This window comes from Pygocentrus nattereri, chromosome 10 (assembly GCF_015220715.1).
Source record: "Pygocentrus nattereri isolate fPygNat1 chromosome 10, fPygNat1.pri, whole genome shotgun sequence".
Classification (NCBI taxonomy): domain Eukaryota; kingdom Metazoa; phylum Chordata; class Actinopteri; order Characiformes; family Serrasalmidae; genus Pygocentrus; species Pygocentrus nattereri.
Window position 1 is genome coordinate 21124858 of NC_051220.1, and position 19454 is coordinate 21144311.

The window sequence follows — 19454 nt, forward strand, 5'->3', positions numbered from 1 at the left end:
CCATTGTCGTGTGATGCGATATCGAATCCGTACTTGTGCGGGGTTTCGAATAAAAGGAGTGAAATAAATGTATTCTGTAGATGAGAACGTCACAGTTGGGTAGAGTCTCATCTAAGAAAGGCCATTCCGGCACGCCATTAGTTCTGTTTCATCAGACACCATGTTCTATTTTTCCCCCCTCTCTTTTTTCTGTTCCTCTCATTCCATCTCCATCTCAGCCCACAGGCAGGGAAAAAGATGTGTGACAATCTGATGAAGCTCACACAGTGTGAAAATGCCACCCTTCTCTCGCCTGGTCTTTTGTTTACATTGACATTTACCATAAGGGGAAAAAAATGATCAGCCGTGTGGAACTGTCCGAAGTCAAAAACAACGCTGTTGTCATTTATATACAAAACGAGAACTATGCACTGTTGGTCTGGCTTAGCTCATCTATCGCAAGTGCTTTGTAAAACAAACAGAAAGACATAGAAATAGAAAGTTCAAAGTATCGCAAGTACTGAATAACAATCACAGTTCCACCGGATGTGAGTAATACCCAACTTACTGCAAACTGGCCCTTAAAATGAAGTCGATTTCAGTTTGTGTTAATCATCTTCTTGCCCAGTGGTTCTCATTTCGGGTCCACAGGACTGCACATTTTAGAGCTTCTCTTGCTCCCAATGCACCTGATACAACCAATGAACAAGCTCCCCCTGAGATTAACAGGATGTGGGAACACTACAACATGCAGGGCAGTTGTAAACCTACGAAGTTCACCTTTATGGTTAGTGTTTCTGATAAAATGACCAATGAGTGTAGATACAAGGTGTATTTATTAGGTTTCTGACTCCTGGTGACCATGAGCGTTTCTCCACAATATCCTGTCTTCTGTTTGGCTCTTTAGGTTTCTTAATGCCTTGCTCATGATTCAACATCAATGTTCAAAGACATAACGATTTTCATGTCTTGTTATTTTATTGTCCAGCTTTCGTATTCATACAGAATCACAGAGGGGACCACAGCCTGGACAATTCTGATCTTTGTTTTTAGAGACACATCACATTACATTTGAAGATCTTCTCAGGGGTGTCAGTCTTTGTCAGACTGATGACTGATGGATCATTGGCATCTAGTAACTGATTCATCTACACTGAAAAAGAAAAAAAAAAACATCAAAACTTAAACAACAAACTTTATTTACCTTATTTTGCTTTAATTTAATTTATTTCTTAGAAATATTGCCTTTTACTGTAATTTAATACATTATTTCAAATGGTTCCACACAACTGTGTTAAATAGCTTCTAAAACACTTGATTAATACGTACTCAACAAATCCAAGTACATCACACTAAAGAGATACAAACAAATCAATTACTTAAATGGACTGATTATGCATTACCCAAAAATGAATTGTTGGATTTAATTAAAAATGTCAAGTATTGCCACATAGCGGTGTTGTGTAGTTTTAAAGTGCTGAAGTGAGTAATATGTATTCAACTCAAATATGGTAATGTTTAAGTTAGTAGGTTTAAGTTTGGTTTACATAATTTTGTGAAGTTTTAAATGTGCTACTTAGCTATTATAGAATAGCTCTGCAGTTGATTACATGGTAACTTGCACTTGCAGGCAACAACAATGTGGCTAAGCAGTTAACTGTGGAGTATAGGAAAGATGCTCATAAAGTGGAAGATAGGCCAGGGTTGAAGACAACATGAAGAGGCTGAGTAAAACAAGAAAAAACATACACAAACAGATGATGCCAGAAGCCAATAAAACAGATTACTTTACCCAAACAAACACATATGAATTAAAATGGACAGTTTCATTGAAAAAACTTATCTAACTCTGAGGGATCTAAGGGCATTTTCTCTATTTCTCATATCTTCTTAAATTCACCTTTTTCTTAAATTTGAATTTAAAACCAATGACAGAGTGATTTCATTTGTAATGATTCTGGTATTCAGTACCCATTAAATGAACACATCTGTGAAATAAGAGTGATAATTTGTTTTTTTTTTTAACCTCTGTCCTTTAAATGAAAAAAAAGTGAAAATTGACCATTCATTTTTACAGTACTTTAACAGTGAGAATATTTTTTCCCCACATAAGCATGTGGCCCTTTTGTGAAAGAGTGAAATGGTTTTGCCAGAAGGTGACAGCAGACCAGGGTTCACTCGAGGTGTTCAGATGCTCATTTTCTCTTTGGTGCTGCATCACCACCCCTCTCCTATCCCAGGTGGCCATGGGGCCAGGCCCGGCTGCAATGCGATAGGCTTAATCCCATTTAGTCTAATTGCATCTACAGAAGGAGCTCTTTTGCTATGTTTGGTCACGTCCCTGCTTGCCTTCCCTCTGCTCCCATCACACACACACATCCCTGTCACTTCTAAGCATGGTCTTGTAGCATGCAGCCGAAGAAGGTGTGAGAGAATGACAGGTTGATCATCTGCCCAAAAGATAGTAAAGGATGTTAGGATGGCATGAGCCCATGAGCTTCTCCCAAAGGGACCGAGAGAGACACTGCACAGGAGCTGACAGGATAATGAGAAAGAGGGAGTGAGAGAGAGAGAGAGAGAGAGAGAGAGAGAAGGAAAGAGAGCTATTCTTGTACGTTTCTCACTTGTTATCCTCTGCACAATTGATGGAGGTGGCTTAGACATTCAGACAAGTCTTAAATGGGTCAGTCATAATGGACAGTGAAACATCATCACCACAATCACCCTCAGAAAGCCCTTCATTACATACACACTCCTGCAGGACTGGCCTATGGGGTAGTGAGGTGTTAGAGGTGCCTTGTCCAATTAAACCTACCTACTGGCCAGGAAAGCTAAAACAGCATCAATCACACACATATGCAGCATCGCCATGACAACAAGTCTAATCGCCTCATCTTCAAAAATGATTAACACTGTATAAAAAGTTATTTGTTGTCTGTGCAACTGAAACAAGGTGAAACACTAGATGATCATCACAAATTACCACTTTGGTCCTGTCTGTCATCTTTCAGAATGTTGGATAAGCTTCATCTTAATTGTCTTCTTTTATACTGTAACTGTACAAATGTCAAAGCACAACAGAAATATATTCATTATAATATTTTCATCCAAAAATGAAATAAAAAACAGGTTTTCTCTCTATTCAGAGACAACAATCTAGTTTCTAGAATATCCATGTTTTTTTTAACCATATTCTGAAGAACAATCCTAATATATTTCCTAACATATTGCTCATATCTGGATTTATATTAGATTTTGTCTTAAAAATGACATGAAACATTTCATAATAATGATAGATTGTTTTCTTGATTAAATAATAAAACAATAAGGTTTCAGTGATCTGTGCCATAAGATCTTTTCTCTTCAGTTTGTTTTCATGATGAAATAATATATTAATTGTAACATTGTCTGCAAACTAGATTTCAGATTTTTTAAATTATGGAGTTGCTGGCACATTTAAGAAATCTCGTTTGCACATGTAAATGTATTTTTTGCAAAACTTCCAATACAAAAAAAAATGTGAGTAATAAACTGCCAAAGATACTGTATGTGTCTTTTTGTGATTGGTTTTATCTGTTTGCTTTTTATTTAATTCATTATCCTTCATGGCCACTGGTTGGATTCATTCGAATGGCCATTGGGTGGATTCACTCAGAGTGAGCACTAGTTGAATTCGTTCAGAAAGGGCATTGGTAGGATTCACTTAGAGCAGGCATAGATTGGATTCACTCACAGTGCTCATTGTTGAATTCATTCAGAACTGGCATTTGTTGAATTCATTGGTTGGATTCACTCAGAGTGGGGACAGGTTGGATCCATTCAGAAGTGGCATTGGTTGGATTCACTCATAGCGGACACTGGTTGGATTCATTCAGAGTGGTCACTGGTTGGATTCACTCATAGCGGACACTGGTTTGATTCACTCAGAGCAGGCACTGGTTGGATTCACTCATAGCAGACACTGGTTGGATTCACTCAGAGTGGGCAGTGGTTGGATTCACTCAGAGTGGGCACTTGTTAGATTCATTCAGTAATCATATTGTGGACTCATTCAGAGCGTGGCAGTAATTGAATTCACTTAGAACAGGGACTGGTTGTATTTATTTAGAGTAGGCATTTGTTGCATTTATTTGAAACAGGCCTAGGTTGCATTCATTCAGAGTGGGTGTGAAATGCAAAGAAACATTCAATCCATACCACATTTGAGTTGGTAAGTGGAAGAGGAGGTCATTTTTGTACATACAGTGATGTCTTGTGGAAAGAACATCTGTCTAGCATATTTGCCAGTAATTTGAACTGAAAGGAGATAAAGAATAATTAAGACCCAGACTTGAAGAGGACTCATTTTTTAGGCTTTGCCCTTGACAAGGTCTTAGACTCATTATTCTGATTTTGATTATAGATTAAGACTGAGGCGTTTATATGCACTCTACTCAACAATCCAATGGAAATCTCAGTTTACATGCACACTACAAGTAATCAGATCCAAAATTATGTGCATGTGTAGAGAACCACTTAGTGTAGACCTTTCCCTGACAATGAGCATCACTGAGTCCAGTCAGAGTGAGAAGAGTAGCAGTGCTACCTCAGTTTTCCTTTGGCTTTTTAAAAATTTGCTCTATGCTTTGTGTAAACCCACTGACATTCATTGCCTCATATACTTGTTTGAACAGCTTCTTACCGCGAGCTAAATGGCCATCCAAAAATTGGATGGCTTCTAAAGATTTAAATAATTTAAAGCATAAGGCGTTTAAAGTTTAAATAATAAACTTGTTCTCTTCTGCACACCAATTTCTGGCTCCTTTAGACTCAGGCTTAACTCTGTCTTGATTAGTCATGGTCTTGATGGTCTTAACTACAGCTTTACACCCGTGGCATATCTCAATAAACCTTTCTTTATTTACAATCACTGGCTTCAAGCCAACGGAAGATAATGCACATCACAACGGGAACTGGAAAATAGTTCCAATCAGTTTAAACAACTGCGATCAGGTGATTGCGTTGAGCTACCGTTAGCATGGCAGACAATTCACTGTTATGTTTTTGAACCTGCCTATAGTGTTAATTAAGTAGAACAACACAGTAGTGTAGCACTTTAAACTGGTGACACAATGCTACATAACAAAGTGAACTACAATTTCTTATTACATTGAATGGAATTTTTGCAAAAGTTACATAAAGCTTGCCCAGTTTCGTAAACATACCTACAAAAAAGTATATCAGTAGTTCATTACAAGAGAACAGAATACTGCATTCCCCAGGACTTACATAAATGTACATGTAGATGTAGTGTAATGTAAGCAATCCATGATATAAAGATATAATCCATGATATAAAGCTTTGTGTAAGTATTATGTAAACATTGTTTATGCTGTATGGCAACAAAACAAGGCTGTTTACAGCTTTCCAACACTGACGAATTGGCAAAATATGATTATTTAATATAATTTTCTTAAAGTAAAAAAAGAATAGCTCATTATCAAGGATTAAATATAGATGCAATGTAACAGGCTGGTTTTGAAAAACAAAGCGTAAGCTTTGTTTATGCATTATGTAAACATTGTTTATGCTGTATTATATGTCAACAAAACAAGGCTCTTTTTACAGCTATTCTACACAGCATTTGCTTATTAAATCTATTCAGCTCTGCAGGGAATAGTCCACCTCTTTTAGCTGCTATGCATTTACAATGGCTTAGATGAGATCGGATACAAGAAAACTGTGAGATCTATCATAGCCAGAGGAAAGGGGGGTGGGGTTGGGGGGGTTGTATAGAGTAAAATAGCAAATGGTGTAATCTTAGACTGATATTAAAAAAAGCAGCATTTGGAGATTTGGATTACATTTTTTTAGTAAAATAGATTGGTCTCTCTTTCTCTCTCTCTCTTTCTGTCTCTCTCTCTGTTTCCAGGGAGGAAGAGAGAGAGAGCCTTGTGGGCTTATGTAAGGAGTTGTGTGGGTTTGAATATGATTATTCTCTCCCAAGTTAAAGCAATTTCCTGCTAAAAGGGGGAAAAAATCACCTAGCTTTTGTGTGCAGGTGAGCTGCCTGCAGACAACTACACTTAAGACTGTCACCTTCCTGCAGCAGCTCCAGATTCAATTAATATGCAAATTCACCTGACTTGATGCGGTGGCACCTTAACAAATAACCCTGAACAGAGATAAGGTTGTTTAGGGCTGCTTCTTTTAATAGACTCCCACGCAATGTCAAATTAACGAGTGGCAGGCTAGCGAAAGACCAGCAGAGCCAAAAGCATTTCTGTATTCAGCCGTTTCTGCAGTGGAATGCAAAGCGGCCTGTGCTGCATTAGCCGCCTCTCTTTGATTTAGCATCAGTCATCTGCTTCTACATAAAACTAATTTAAGAGGAATATCTATCGATTCTTTTTGCCCCATCCTTTGTGCCATTTACAAAAAGGGCGAGACAGAGGGATGAAGAAAGATGAGATCCATCCTGAGCCTGATTGATCTGTGTCCCCAGTGAATGTTCAGTCTGGCTTGCAAGCCTGCTCTTCCTGTGAATGTCCTGGTTGGCGATGCTACAGGGTCAACTCCCTCTCTCTCCCCCCCCCCCTCTCTCTCTCTCTCTAATGATATTCCACCTTCATCGGAAGAGTATATGAGCTGAAACCGCCGCCTTGATTGCTCAGCGTCCACCAACTCAGCAGTTTTACAAGATTCGTTTCTCAAATGCTCACACGTGGCTGCCTTTGATTGGAGCTGCTGCTTTTTAAAGTTCGCATCTTAAAATGCTTCAATGTTTACAAGTAATTATTGGGAGTGGATTCAATGAAGGAGACTGCCTCTCCTCAAGAAGGGCACCATAAAAAGGGGAGAAAATGAGTGTCAGCGTGATAATAAAATGAGCAGGCTGCTGCAAGAATGCAGAGATACATCAAGTGTTGGAACAATGCTGAATGCTTCCACTCCACATCTTATTCAATGGAATAGCTTGGCAAAATGAACATAATGAACATAATTTTACCTCAAATGTAATTGAACACTTAAGTAGTAACAGAATACATGTAACAGCTTTACGTAATCATGATTCAAACAAGAGGTAACTGTAGTCTGTGGAAAAAAGGCAGTAATCTGTTTACAGGTGCTTACTAGAAAAATACAGTACAAATACTAGCAGGATTACATTCACCACTCACATAGCAAATAACATTTTTGGATGGCAAAAAACAGCATTATTTCATTCATTATCTGTTCATTTCTTGCCATCTTTTGCAGATGACATGAACTCGCTCCACCAATGTTAGCTGGATTTGCAGTTGGTATAGCTAACCACATGGTTGCATCCCAGCAAATACAACTTTTAACAAGCCTTTAACAAGGATAAGTGTGTCCTCTGCTTTGTCATGTATGTTGCTAAATCGCCAAAATCAGCGTAAACCAGGTTACAGACATCTGAGCTCAGTGAAAGTACACAATGGCAACATTTAGAAACGTACAGGACTCCACGCAGCCATGAATGAGACATGAAACATGTTTTAATAGTAAATTATTAAAACAGCAGTTGACTGTTTCTTTAAGCAGCTTCTGACAATTCTATGACATTCTGTTAACTATAAAAATTGTCAAAGGGAAAAAATGACAGATTTTTTTCTGTACTTTTGCTGTACTTTTTTAGTAATTTTAACATTAGCACTGCAGCTTCAATGTAAAGCTAAAGTAGCAAACTTTGGACACCAATCATGCCTTGGCTGAGTAACCTCATTTGAGGTAAGACAGTTGCATAAATGTAATTCATGTATTAATATAATGTACTATTGCTTTAAGATATAACAGGGGTGGCAACACACCAGTGGGACTGTATCAGTGTGCAAAATACTCTTTGGTATTTGGGGGGTCCCATGTTGGCTGGCTACTCCAGCATTGGCTAGCTGTTAACTCACTCACCTTAGTGTCACTGATGGTAGCTTCAATGGCACCAAAATGTTCAGTTCAACCATTGTTGTTTTGGAAATGCTCTGGTTTGGTAATGCAGGCTTCCTCACATTAATTGAGGTCTAGTGTTTGAAGAAAAGAGTATCAACTCACTCTTTTCACTAAACTCTTGGGAGATTGGACAGGTTTTCAGATTTAGAAATATGCTAAAGCATATTGTAAAGTTTTTCAGAGGTATCCTGGGCATAGTTACAGTTGCCATGTTATGAAAGACCAATATGGTGAAAAAGTCTGCACAGCGCCACCCCAAGCAGACCCATGCTGCATTGCTAGATTAAAGAATATTAAAGGTACCTTCCCTGAATTTGAATTTGAAAAAGTGGTGGGCATCAAAAAGTTGTAGGTCAAATGCCCATTTCCCTCAATATTCTGACAGTTATGAGGGAAAACAAGGTTACAAACAGATAAGTCTTAAATGAATCAATTATTATGGAAAGTGAGACACCACTACCATCAGAAAGACAGTAATTGCAGAGCATAACAGCCCATCCACACTATATATAGTCACTGTTGGATCAAAACCATGCAGCATTACAGTGTATTCACTGCCCAATGGCCTTAAATACAGCTGATCTAATAAGATTTTAGGTCTGGAACTATAAGATATATTGACTAGATTTAAGATCATTTTTCTGAATCCCATGTTTTTTTAAGGTGTCCAGTCTGTCTCTTTTGTTTTTCATCCTCCGCGTATCCGATCTTGAAACTTTACACAACTCAGTGGTACAGTCCATCTTAATTTGGTCACACAATATAAAGAACAGCTGTCATCTTCAAATGATGAAAAAAGTAAAAAAATGTGAAAACAAGGTTTATTAAGTTTGAAAGTTGATCTGAATGTGAAGATATGCTTAAAGCAAAGATTACATGAGATATTATAATGTTTTTTTCAGTGCAGCATCAGCTTGGCCTTACACACACACACACACACACACACACATGCATACACACTCTGCGACAAAGGCGGAATTATCAGGCTGAGGGCTGATCATGATTAAAGTGTCCCTCACTCACCTGCCCGAGTCCAATCAAGGCAGCCGGTGATTGCGCTGGTGAAGTGACCATGTGCGCGTGTGTGTGGGTGCGTGTGTGTGTGTGCAGAATGGGCAGCTGGAATCCTGTGAGAACACCCCTCTCCCCTCCTCCCCTTCAGTCAGAGGTGAATCAATCATCTCCAAAGATGTCAGCATCTGCCCATGCAATTTTATATGGGCCTAAATGGCAGATGGGGATGTTGTTCTCTGTTTAATCAGTTCCACCAAACACGGTTTTATCTCGTCCAAAATGAAACCATCTGTACCACAGAGAGGTGTAAAGGTTCAAGCTCGGATAGGCAGAGGATGGGAAGGATGGAGGAAAAGAGACAGTTGGGCCACCAGAAAAAAGACAAAGACTTCAAAAAATGATATCTTGGCAAGTGATCATTGTAAATCAACTCAAGATAATTAACATTTCTCATGATAAAAGAGATCAGATTCTAAAATCTGATATCTTCTTAGCAACTAGATCAGAGCTAGCTAACAGGCTAAACTGCTCACCCATTAATATTCACTGTTAGACTTTCTAAAAAGTAAAGAATATTGTTTAAATGTCTTACATGCTCTGAATGTCAGTGTTTTTGGTTAGATCTGCAATAAGTAAAACAAATGTCTGGCACTGTGAGTTTCATGCTAACACAACAGGAAGCAGCACAGAAGCGCTAGTGGAAATGAGCATTACTGTTGCTGTGGTGTTTTGTTTGATTCTAACTTAAATTATTTGTTAAACATGTATGTATTGTATCATATATATGTTACTTTAAAAGCACGCCATTATATTTTATGCATTACAGAGATTTAACCACAAGTAAGATTGCTTTGTGTCATGCCTATGGACACCACCTACCTGTGATAAAATAACAGTAATGCCTAGGCTCTCATCATCATAGCTTATTACCTCATCATAGCTTACTGCTGTATTAGATTGTTGTTAAAATAATATAAGATCATTTAAGATAAGCAAAAATAATGCTTGAAATAATGTGATACACTGACTAGATTTATGATGACTTCATAGGCCGAGATATGATTTTCCTCCAGTGAAGGACATGTTATAATAGCCTGCCAGTACTACCATATTCAGTATGGCCTTTTTCACTCTCTCTCTCCTGCTCCCTTTCCATCCTCTCACAGGACTATTACCCATGGGCTCCAGCCATTATATCCAGGCCCATTTATTTTCGGCACCTCGAGCCAGGCACTTGGGGCGTAATTTAGTCTCGAGGAATGGTGCAGTGGCGAGTGTTGGGGGGTGGACAGACAGGTCTGATGAATCCCCTTTGTTTTAAGTGGAGATGATGGCTCCCAGTGAGCAGCCGCTGCATTTAAAGGGCCAGTTTAGGGGGCGGCAGCAAGAACCGGGGCACAGAAAAAGACGGAGGCCTAGTGAAGCTCCCAGCACAGTGCGTTCTAAAGAAGCAGCGCCTAGCCCTCTCCATCTGATAGACATCATTAATACTGAGCTGTCATATTCACACACCAGGGGCCGCCAGGCAGGGAAAAGAAGCACCTCAACCGCAACCCCCCTTTCATTTGAGAGACTGTCATTATGCGCTAAATTGGAGAGTGTAGGGATCGTATTCTTTAGCATGACGCTAATATCCGCAGGGCTGCTCCATCACCGAAAATGTCTAAAGATGAAATTAGGTAGGAGGAGGAGGCCATTTGCTTTACCATTTCCCTCCCCTGAAATATGCCTCTGTTTGCTAATTAGATCTCAAGAGTTGTCAAAAGCCCAAGAATGACTTTGAAGGCAGATGAAAAGGCAGCTAAAACTTTGGCTTCATGAGAGAAGTAAACAAAAAAATCAGTTCAAGTTTTCTCGGCGCCCCATCTTTTTCTGAGATAGACCTTTATACCTCTTCAACAAGCTCTGCTTTAGTGTAGGCAGTCGATAGCACTTCAAAACAATTGGGAGACAGGAGGGTTTCAGAGCGAGATTTTCAAAAGCAGAATCGATCTGATCCATCCACTGTGTCTCAAAGATTTTTTTCTTCGTGTAATTAATTTCCGTCAGGAAAACAGCATCCTTATTGATTCGCTTCCCTTGTGTGAGCTTCAAAGTGCATCGGTCCCCATTCTGAGGTGAAAAAGCCCTTGTTATCAGAATTTCTTCAAAATTTTCTTTGGAAAAAGACCACAAGGAGGTTTTTCTAGAAAAACCTAGCAAAACTGGTTCAGCCCTGGCTTATTCTCCACATCCTGATCTTAAACCTCATTGGCTTCAACAGAAAGATAGCATTTGGCAAAGATTTGGCAATCTTTTTAATTTGCTGATTTGCCCCTTAAATTGCCCCCCACCCCTATTTTGAAGATTCCCCAACATTCACTGCAGCAGAAAAAGGCAGCAGGCTGCTGCTGATAGGATGGTCCCCTTGTTTACATGAAAGGTTGTGTCCCTACCCTCCCCCATTCCAGGCCATACCCTAAAGCAGAGGCATTAATTAAATTTTCTGCTTGGTTTGAAGATGAGAGCTGCTGACCTGATCTCCAGGAAGCTGTCCTCCTCCTCCTTCTCCTCTTCCCCATCTGACTGGCCCACCCCCATCACGTGACACTTATACGACGGATATATTGTGACGCGGATTTAGATCCAATAATTTGTTCCGGAAAAAATGACTTTAAGCGTCACATAGTCATGCTAACCCGAAACAATGGGGTGGTGGGGGTGGGGGTGGGGGGATGGGGGGGCTCGTGGAACCGGGGGGCCGTGGGACGCCGCTATCTCCAGCCCACAGCAGCGCTGGCTGTTGCCGTGGCTTTATCTGCCCGCCGGATGAATATTTAATATCGGAGCAAGCCAAGAAGAAAAAGAAGAAAAAAAAATGCTCTAAATAAGTGCGGCTGATGAAAGATTCTGATTCCCTGCCGTGAGAGGAACGCCATGGCGGATTGAGAATTTCCGAAGCGGCAAAGCAGAGGAGGACTGGGGTGATGGTGAGGCTAAGAGGGGCAGGAGAACAGTCAAGAGTCAAGGAGAACTTTACCATCGTCCCATCCATAAACAAGTATACAGTGAAATGAAATAACCTTCTTTCAGTACTGAACAAAACATAGCCAGTGTTTGCTGGGCCCAGCGAGGGGGATGTCCAAGGAGGGAGTGCAAGGGGATGCCACTGTTTAAAAAAAAGTGAATAAACCCCCCCCCCCTTTAAACTGCCAAGCCCTTTCCATCCCCTTTTGATTACTGTTGTCATGTGATATAACTAAATGGGTCTATCATACGTACAATTCCATTCTTATGTAAGATTTACATGCCAAGTTGCCATGCACCTATTTGAAGTAAACTTATATTTGTCCAGTTGTGTGAATCTAACGCCTTACTTAAAATATTTTACTGCTCGATCACTGGCAGACCAGAGCAGTGCAGAAAAAGTGCAAGGTACACACAGACTACTCAAGACAGCACAACACATTAAATTACAGCACAAGTACACTTGCGGTAAAACTGTAACATTAAATGCAGTAAATATGCAAAGAAAGACAGTATGAGGCAGATTTAGTGTTATTTACAGGAATATGAGCAGTGCAAAGAGCATAAACCCAAGTAGGAACTGTGCCAATTAAAAGGTTAAGAGTTAGATGTAAGTTATCCCTTAAAATCTACAGTGTGTTTTTCTTCATGACATATTTAATTGCGTCTAACTGTTACTAAGTTTCTATATGAGTTTTCTTTTATGGTAAAATTTTACCATTTGTTCACACTCTGAAGTACAATGTGATGGCAGGACAACATTGAATTCTGAACCTTCCATTGTCTCCAAGTAAGCTTTTTGGTCAGCAGGTGTGACAGCAAAACTGGAATTAGCCAGAATGCAACATGGCAAATTAGCTGGCCTGTGAAATGCTTTGCAGGTAAGATTCAAAGTAATCTGGGAAATACTGAAAAAGCGAAGCTTAACCTGATATTGTGACAGTGTTATGGCTCTATCTGTACAGCAGTTGTGGCTGAAGATTTTACCAATATTAAATCACATTTACTACCATGTTTTGGGTGTCTTTGCTTTACTTTTTCTTTTTAACATGCAGAACGTTTGCCTGCACGATAACACTGTGTCTTGTGTTCTATTCTTTAAACATACAATATAATGAAACATATCATTACATTTAAATTGTAGAATAAAATGAAACTGCATTCTAAGGTTGTGGGGTATAACACAGGAGTGCCCAATCCTGGAGATCTACCACCCTGAAGGCTTCCAACATCCTTGGCTTTAATATTCAGATGTCCCTGAAAGCCTTGATTACCTGGATCTGTTAGTAGATCTCCAGCAGCAGGATATTGTCAACCCTAGTATAACAGGTATACTATAACCCGTGTCTGAAATAATGTAACCTAACATTGCTATTACAAGATACACATGCAGTATACACCTTGTACTATACAGCATTTAATTTGATTTACAAAGTGGCTACAGTAAGTTCAGAGATGGCCATTAACATGAGCATTCAAATGCTGTGTTTGGACCTAAGAAAGATACAGTGAGAGAGAGATAGAGGGGCCTTGAGGCTGTAGGCCCAGCTTATGATCCAACAGAGCTACTGGCCTTGAGCCTCCTCTGGGGTTAACCAGCGATTGTGTCCATTTTGGAGATTTATCTGCTAATTGCAGTGTCTAGACGGCAGTGATCGTGCTAATATAGGTGGCAATTAGCAGGGCCGGAGAGTGAGCATGCAGACAGAACAGCAGAACATGGTTGTTTCTCTGTCTCTCTTTCTCTCTATCCCTCCCTCTCCCTCTCTCGCTCCCTCCTCGCCTGCTCTACCTGACTGAACGGACAGGTGCCAAACGTCGCAGATGGGAGATCCAAGCACGGCAGGTTCACGTCAAATGCTCATTTCCAGAACACTGACAAAAAGCTGTGACAAGACTGCAGCAGAAGCAGACAAGGCTCAGAGGCGGGAGAGGCATTACTTTAGATTAGGAGATGATTATCGTGCACATGCAGTAAATTTAGATATAGCCATGCACTTCTTAGTTCTGGGTTGCATGGTATAACAGATAACAGACGCCTGAAAATAGTATAACATAACATAGACATTAAAATCCACTGTAATATCATGTATCTCGTGTAATATTAGTTGCACAATCTGATTGGCTGAAAACTGTTCTACCCATGTAGTTGATACTCCTGACTTCTAATCTAAATACACCTCGGTTCTTCTACTGATGTTTTACTATGAAAAATTGATCAATTGAGATGACAGCAACTGTGTTCATGTGGTCAGCTGAGGTATGGTTAATGTAGCCTGCATAGGTGACTGCTCCATTGCATATTTCAGAGTTGTATTTTAAGTTCTAAATACAATGCACTATTTAGTTTAGAAAAAAAAAAAAATAAGAAGTCCATATTTTCAATATGTTAAATTCAGCAAATAAACAGTACTTGTGCATTAAAACGTGCAGAGATGTGTTCTCTATAGAGAACATATTCACTTACTGTCACTTAGAAAGTCAACAAAACATCTCATTTGACCAGTGCCACCCAAACTTTTGCAAATGACATGGTTTTAATATAAGAATATCCCACAAGTAATATTCTGCATCACAACTGAATGCAACATGGGCTCCATTTCAAGCAAATAGTATAATAGTGAGGTTAGTTAACTACTGCATTGCTTTATATGTACTGTACAAAATAATGAACCAGAGCATGTGTGTAGATTGGTGTCCTCAGTGCTGTCCTCAGTCTTGTTACTCCTCCACAGGGGAAAGATATTTCCAAAAAAGCCCATTTCCAGCGAGCTGAGAGGGTTTTGGTCATACATATGGATCCCGCTGGCTAGGCCATGCATTAACGACCTCCCCCTGGAATCTAAAACAGTGTAGCGGGGGCAGAGAGGAGCTCCTGGGGGAAATCAACATATCAGCAGCAATTCAGGTCAGATCCTGTGTTACAGCTCTATTTGCAGCTCAACCAACACTTATTCACACTGTGTACAACCCCTGCATGGTAGTATTATGTGAGTATTGAAAAGGGCTGGGGAAAATATTTTTCTTTTCTCACTACAAAATAAAAAAGGCAAGTTGATTGGATGTCAGGCAGTGCACTTTCTGTCCTTTATTCACCATGAATGTTCTTACCCAGCTGCAATACAATGATTCATGTGTATGCATAGTAACATCAACCTATTCATTACAAGAATAACCAATGACCCCAAAAAAATCAACAACTACTAGGTTACAGGCTCAAAATTTACTGTATATCACATTGATTTAACAATGTCATGGTAACACTTTTCATTTCCCCAGCATGAGATAATCACTAGGCACAAATCAATGTGACATGACTCAGGAGTGCACCTCCTATGCCCTGGGGTAGAGGAGCTGCAGGTCAGCTGAGTCTATGACCCCCATGTGCAGGCTGACCTCGTTCCAGCACTTAAAAGGATCGTCTCATCTAGAGGAGTGGTGGCACGGGGAGTGAATACGCCTTTACAGGGCTGTTATCTCCAAAAGAGGCCCCCTCATTAAACATGTAGGGTGGGAGGGTGGGCTATCCTGCCTCCCCCTTACACACATATATAAACACAGCCATAAACACATAGCTGACACACCTATCTCTGTGATCAAACTCACGTCTGCTAGGAGTGTGTATACATTTGAGTAGAATAGTTTAACAAACTGTAAAAAAAGCTTGATGTCAGAAAATAACAATGATGCTAATAATTTGTGCACAAGGGAACCCAGTACAAAGTGAAAGTATACATTGGTATAAATTAGGGGTCGGTCACCCAAATGTTAATGAGCCATTTTATCCTTTCAACAAAAATTGAACTCCCTTGGAGGCCACAATTTGTTATGTCCATGTTACCATCTTGGCTGTAAATATGTCTCAGTACATGCTAATGTACTAGTATAGGCAAAAAATACAATATAAATGAAAACACACTCGTTGCTGACACCTGGTATAAACACCTACTGCAATTATTCCATGTTTCATTTAAAGACTTCAGGTGGCGGTAATGCACCCTAAGTTAGCCTAGCAACCACCATACACACAACAGAAGAAGGTGTGGGCGCCAATGCTACTTGGCGTTAGGTGAGCTAAGGCTAAGGCTCTTGCGTTTCATGTGACTCTGTGTCCTTGCTTGAATATCATGCTGAGGGTTGCTGCTGCCATGAGCTGCCAGTAGATTTAACCCAAGCAGGGAGAGCTCTAGTGGCTCGTTCTCAGCTCATTTTCAGCTAATTGACAAGGCTAAATTGGCATTAGCCGTGAGCGAGCTGCAGGACGAAAACAAGAACACCTAGCTTAGCTTAGCGTGCGCTAAAGTTCACAAAGAAGGTGCATTCGTTATTCTAATGTTCAAATTTGGAAATGCACAGTATTTGAAAATTAACAAGAAAACTTTTCTTTTTACCTTTTCACCTGAAACAGCACACATAGTTAATAAAACAGTTAATGCTGAAGTAAACAGGGAGAGTAGCCCATTATTTGCCATTTAAGTGAAATTTTAACAAATCGCTGCTGCCAGAACAAAACCTTTTTTGTTTTTTTGTCGTCTTTCAATTTTGACATAATTTGAAAATGATTGTTGCCCTTTACATTATGTGTAAATTTCATGAGGAGTGGACCAAAAGAAACGGCCCAAAATTGATTGGAAAAATGTCTGGTTCTGTTGAGTTATATTAAATGTGAAGTAGGTTCTACCCTTCTCATGTAAAGTTACCATTTTGGAGGTTTTCTTCTAGTAACAGCGAAATAGTTAGTTAATACTGCTTTCTCTATTTAAACACTGTTTAAGTAGCTTTTTATCCACCCAGCTGAGAGCTAACGGTGATTTTCTTTCACAATTTAGCTTATAAGATGGCGGTACGCCTTTTTTAAAATGATGTGAGGTTGGCTATTTAAGCTTGGATTGAGGTCCTGAGAATTGTGAGATTACTTTTTCTTGGAAATAATAAGCAATCCCAGTTTCAGAGAAGTAGTGATTTGAATTGAATATTTTTCTAACTAACCCACTACTGGTCAGTGATGGGTCAGCTTCTTATTTTGGAGTGTAACCATAGTTTTGTGTTCTTGGAGTAGATTGTGTGTCTATGAAAAAAAAAAATTGAAAGGCTAATTTTGGACCATATGTTTGAGGTGGTTAGCTTCCTTTTGTATGCTGCTGTCCAGCTTACTTTTTTTTACTGTGGCTGCTTCACCCAGGCATAATGTATCAAAAGAGCATGTGGCCCTGCAGTCTGGCAAAACCAAGGTTGCTGAGCTTTGCTTTCAGTGTTGTGTGAATGCTACAGTGTATTTTCAAATCAAATTTGAGCAAATTTCACATAGGGTCTTAGATTGGATACATACCTTGTCACCATACAAACTGATAATAATGGTCAGATTGGAATTCATTTTACATGTTTTCATCAACTAGTGTATAGCTTGTTAGCAGCAGCTAACTTGATAGCGTGCTCAATGATCCGTTCACTTCTGAGGTGTCTTTACAATTAATGACAGATAAGTGTTACTTACAAACATGAATGTGAACTTGAAACAGAAAAATCAGCCTTGCATTTTGATTCTGGAAAATAAATGCAATACCACACTTCCCCTCCACACTTAGCCATGGGGAAATCCCTACCACCATCTTGGAAAGCATTTTGATTCTGAAGAAGGTCGAAGGAAGTTTCAACTGGCCACTACCCAAACCCATAGCTTATCTGGAAAGGTAGTGTTTTCAAAACTGTACCCTTCAGACGCTGAGGGGTTGTATAGCTCATATGAGTCATCATTATGGCCTGTCATCTTGTTAAAGTGTGAGTGAGTGATCAAAAATGTTTAGTTCACATAAGGACTTTCTAACACTGGGTGAGTCCAGAGTGATGCAGTCCACCGTAATCTCTAAGTGTATTCCTCCAACACACACACACACACAAACACACACACACACACACACAGTGCAAACTAACACTAAAATCTGTGTATTTTCATCTTCTTTATTTCTTTTCAGCATTCTTATTATTTATGTGTTACCCTGAGGTGACTACCTTGTAATAAAATGAAAACTGTCAAAAGCTTTTAACTTAAACCATGACCGTCACTATTCTACAAATTAATACTATGTAAGTTAAGGTCAGCATTTCTCACTGTCTACCTTCTTGTCATCATCCTCCTTTATTAGCATTTTCATTCTTGAATGGGAAAATATTCCCACAGACACACTCCAAAATCATGTCAAAAGCTTATGGAAAGCTTCCCAGAAGAGTGGAAGCTGTTATAGCTGCAAAGCAGAGACCAACTGCATATTATTGCCTATGGATTTAGCATGGGATGTCATTAAAGCTCCTGTAGGTGTAATGTGTAGGTGTCCCAATACTTTTGTCCATATAGTGCAAGTACTGTGTGATACAGATACAACGTTTGAAAAGGAAGAAGAAAAGTCAGCGAGAAAATGAAAGGATTTTGGAGCAGATCTGAGCAAAAAAACTGCAAATGTGAACTACTGAGTCCACTATACAAGTGTCCACTGACCATGAGACAAACCTGACTCATCAGAAAGAATCCGTCCATGGGAAATACTGTGTGTCATCACTGGCATCATTGTTAAAGGTCCTGTTGTTTTCAGTTTCATTTTATTTTCCTGTAACGGCCTGTTCATCACAGGCACGGAGACTGTGCAGATCTTCACAGTCTAAAATGATTTTCTGTATCAACGTCCAAACCACCCATAGCTGTCCAATAATGCTCTGACCTTCATTTCTACTTAGCTTTTCTAAACAATATCCCCTCTGTTCACAAAGCTGCGCTGCAATGGACGAGCATTTTCAGCGGTTAGTCTGCCCAGGAAAAGCTCAGTGACACAGCCCTTTGGGTTGAGCTCAGCAGAAAAATCACACTCTATGTTCTAGTGAGGAGAACAAAGGGCTGTCTATTGGGTCCTTGTGTCCATCGACTCACCCCAAAGACCCTGTCACACCCCGGCTATGACAGGCATGAAAAGTGAGTGGGGAGGGCTCACACGCATCCCATTTCTCCATCCCAGCATCAGCTACTATGTGAAAGAGTGATCCCACCAGCAGACGCACAAGGAGAGAAGAGAAACCGTTCATCACTAGAGTCTCAGAATGCCAACAATGCGTCCGTCATCTGCATCACAAGGGACGAATGACCTGGCAGTGACGCACATACTCCCACGCACACACTCGCAACGCAAGCCATGTCTTCGTCTGATGTGTTTTGCAAGGGATCTTGGGTGGATAGAAAATAGACCCCCGCTGGCGCCAGGAGAAGGAAACTATTGAGGCTAGAGTTTATGAGAGAAATGTGTATTTCATTGAATGTAATTAACCATGTCAGGGCCAGCCAAAAATGGCAGTCTGAATCCATAACAGGCCTATTTTTAATGGACCATATAATGTTAAGGAATGGAGTAAATAGAAGCAAAGTAATGTAATGTAGATTTCTGGTCCTTATTTGGGTGTGCTGAACAGGACACCTGTGAACACTATTATTCCTGTATCAGATCCTGTATAAACCATATAATGAG

At 39.9% G+C, this 19454-nt stretch overlaps 1 long non-coding RNA gene across 1 annotated transcript in view; it reads right to left on the reverse strand.

The window, feature by feature from the left end:
• Nucleotides 1–938: 938 nt before the first annotated feature.
• Nucleotides 939–19454, reverse strand: part of LOC108425631 — a 54605-nt gene continuing 36089 nt past the window's right edge. The window contains exon 3 of the long non-coding RNA XR_001857720.1: nucleotides 939–1132. This is a non-coding gene — a long non-coding RNA (uncharacterized LOC108425631). The remainder of the gene's footprint in view (nucleotides 1133–19454) is intronic.